Here is a 3,725-nt window from a genome sequence, read left to right as displayed (position 1 = left end):
ACACACACACACACACACACACACACAAACCCCCCCTCACTCTCTCTCTCTCCCTCTCTCTCTCACTCTTCTCTTTCTCTCCTTTCCTCTCCCTCTGTCTTTTCCCTCTCCCCTCGCTCCTGGCTGGTGCTGGTGAAATATCAGGGCAAACGGATTCCAGCTTTTTTCTCTGGCTCAGAGGGGTTGTTCTGTGCGATTTGGCCCTGGGGTGCATTTCAGCGCTTCTGATGTGAGAGACACAGAGAGAGAGAGAGAAGGTATTGGAGGGGAAGAAAAAGGAAGTGCGGGTGCGTGTGTCTGCGTCTGTGTGCGTGTGTGTGTGTGTGTGTGTGTGTCTGTGCGCATGTGCTCACGATGGAGAGAAAAAAGAAGGGGATATATAGAGAGGAAGGGTTTATCCTTTCATGCTGACGGGGGGGCAGTCGGCAGTGTTAAAATGACAAGCCTTTGACCGGCGCTGAACCGCCAACCAAAGGTTTGCCTGTTGTTGATGGTTAGCAGAGGCCTTGAGGTGATCTCCATACATAATCAGGACAATCCACCTCCATCACAGGTGTGCCGCCATCTTGGAATCTCTGAGTCAGTGGGGCTCGAGCGAAGTGCCCCAGTGCTGGTTTTCAAATAGAAATGATGCATAAACATTGCAGGGCTTTTAAGCAGTTACGTCATGCTCACCTGTCAAGCATTTGCATGATCTAGAAGAATACACATGTACGTTTTTGGATTGACCGTCTTCTTTAATTACACTCGAAGATGTGCAAAATTTACACAGCACATTTGTGGGGATATTTAAGATTTATATTAGTATTTATTTGTCTGTTTCATTTTATTTTATTTTATTCTTTACATTTGTTGTGTGTGGATTTGTTTTTAGGCCAGACACTTATTTTCTATGCGAGCTGTGACTTTTTTTATTTTTTTTATTTAGTTTTTTTGGGGGGGATTTCTACCACAGATTATGCTTTACCCCGTGTGTGCATTTGTGTGTGTGTGTCTGCATGTGTATGTTTCATAATCTCACATCTCACTGTAGGGCGTCCTAAAAGGACTTGTCATTCTCAGCTCAGTCTGATTGTGAATTAAATGTATTTTTAGGCACCTTTTTTTTCATCCCTTCGTGAACTCGGTCACAATTGAGGTCAGGCCACAAATACACACACACACACGCGTGCGTGCGCACACGCACACACGCATACACACACACTTTTCTCAGAAAAAAAGGACACATAGCTTTCAGAACAAATCACTGTTGAACTACCCTGTGTAGAACGTTTCTGACATTTTGTTTGGGAGAAGCAGCATTTAATTGAAGGGAGGAGCGATATGGATGGCAGTTATGCAACCGAGGGAAAATGTCTACATTTCAACCCAAATTGAAAACATAACAGAGTTTGTGTTTGTGTGGCTGGGTGTGTGTGTGTGTGGGTGTGTGCACAATTTCAACATGATGCCATTTCTTTTCATGTTTTATTGAGGATATGTTTAGGTTCAGGGATTGAAAACTTTCCAAAACCAGATATTTCAGTTAATTATTCAAATACTGTCTTTGAAAAATCAGGGACTGATGCTGCTTTTTGTTTTTATTTTATAGTTGCTTCTTTCTTTTCTTAATGAATTTGTATTTTTATTGGTTCAATTAATAATTTAATAATATGATTTATTAAAAATCACACACCATACATATAAATCAATGTCACTTATTCATCTTTGAAATAGAAATTTTTTTTTTTTGTTAGGTAAATTGCTGTGCTGCTAGTGTTTTTAAAAGCAAATTGAATTGTTTGCTCCTTGTGCGGACAACTGGTTATATTGTCATCTAACTCGGTAAGGTCAGAGGTCAGAATCGCCAGAGCACAGGAGAGCCTGAAGAACAGCCTTTTGCTCACAGGCACTTGGGTGACCACAGAAATGTGCTGCTTGAACTCGGGTCACCCGGTTTAATGATGTTACTGAGAGGGGAGACTGAAGAGCCCTCGTAAGCACCCTTCTAATCCAGCGATGAAGCCAACGAGCATTTTTTTCAGGGTCACTGTACTTCACAAAAAAAAAAAAGAGACGCCTCCCTTTTCTCTCTTTATTGTCTTTCTTTATCTCACGTTTTCCTTTAAGCGTTAACAATATGTTTGGGGCACGCATCCCTATAATCCACCCGCATTTCCCATTGGTCATTGCGCCTCAGGGTGATTTGGGTGGCTCCCTTAATGATGATGGTGTCCAGGCAGGAGTCTGACTCTACAACCTCACAGCTGAAAGCCAGTGTTCTTTGTGGAATATTTGGTTCTTTTTTTTTATGTGCCTGCAACACAAAATGAAGAGTGTTGAAGCAAATAAATTTATAATTAATTTATAAATTAAATCTAATAATTGCCTCTTTTTTTAGGGCAATATAGCTACATTTAAATATAGCTACATTTCGTTGCCTCAGTTTTATGTTTTTGTTATTCTTAATTTTTAGAAATTGAACCATTTCTCTTGTTAAAAAAAAGAAGAAAAGAAAAAAAGGCTATATTATTCTTCACGTTTCAACTGCATCACTCAAGTTCTTGACCAAAAAATAAAAGGAAATAAAAAAACAAAACAAAACAAAAAAAAACGACATGAGGGGGCTTCTGGCGTTTTTTAACCGAGGTGTCGAGATGTCAATTTGTTGCCATGGAGCTTACTTCTCGGTGCTGACCGGGTTATTTGCCGTGTTGGGACGGCCGACTGAGTGTCAGAGGAAATCCAAGGCAAGAGAGGGGTTTGGTGGAGTGGTGGTGGGGAGGGGAGGGGAGGGATGGATCGTTGGATGATGGGCTAGAAAGGTGGAGGGGTGACGGTCCCCAGGAGAGCAAAGAGCAGTGGTGGGAGTGGCGTGGGGAGGCTGCTGGGGGTCTAAAAAGGACCTCTCGAACCACTAAATTGACACGTTCAGGCCACTATGTTGACATGAAGAGAGGACTTTAATAAGCCATAGGAAGACTTACAGTAACAGAGATCTCACGTCCATTAGGCCATCAACTGCAGGCCTTCAGAACTGAACATAGGCTATTCTTTTAAATTATTATTATTATTATTATTATTATTATTTTTATTTTTATTATTATTTTTATTATTATTAGGCCATATTCAAGGTATGTATTTCTCTGGAATTATTTAGTTTATTTCTTTCGATTTTTTTTCTTGTTTTTTTTTTTTTTAAGAAGACAAAGTTATTAAGCAATACATCAGCTTCAAAAACATAAATCCACGTGAATCTGATTAGCAATGAATAAAATTCGCCTTTATAAGGGGCCTTATCGTGACACGGCCGTTTCAATGGGTCTTTTTTTATTTTTTTTATTTTTTTTATTTCTTTGTCCATATATGGAAGGCATTCACTGGACGCGTGTCTATTAAATAGAGTTCAACAATGAGAAAGATCGGAGGACCAAAGGGGCAAGTGGGAGGAGGGCAGCAGGGCGAGGTGAGACTGAATGGGAAGTGTGCGCTGTGTTAGAAGCGTGCGCGCGCGCTCGGTTGGTGTGGATTTCCTCTCGTGTGAGCGACCCGAAATGTGGGGCGACCAACTCTGCCATGTCATCCTTCTCCTCCTCTCTTGTTTCTCCTTCTTCCCGCTTCTTCCTTCCATACCTGCTCTTCCTCAGAGGCGGCGGTAGTAGCAGCAGCAGCTGTATCACGGCCAACTTTGCCCCCCGCCTTCGTCTTCGGAAAGATTTTACAGGCGGGGTTGGGGTGGGGGGGGG

At 41.7% G+C, this 3,725-nt stretch overlaps 1 protein-coding gene across 1 annotated transcript in view; it reads left to right on the top strand.

Moving 5' to 3' along the window:
* Positions 1 to 3,725, top strand: part of zfhx4 (zinc finger homeobox 4) — a 99,641-nt gene that overhangs the window by 3,747 nt on the left and 92,169 nt on the right. The window lies entirely within an intron of this gene.

Source organism: Poecilia formosa, unplaced genomic scaffold (assembly GCF_000485575.1).
Source record: "Poecilia formosa unplaced genomic scaffold, Poecilia_formosa-5.1.2 Scaffold22, whole genome shotgun sequence".
In the NCBI taxonomy this organism is placed as follows: Eukaryota; Metazoa; Chordata; class Actinopteri; order Cyprinodontiformes; family Poeciliidae; genus Poecilia; species Poecilia formosa.
The sequence above is the reverse complement of the archived record's forward strand: the minus strand, read 5'-3'. Positions and strand labels throughout refer to the sequence as shown.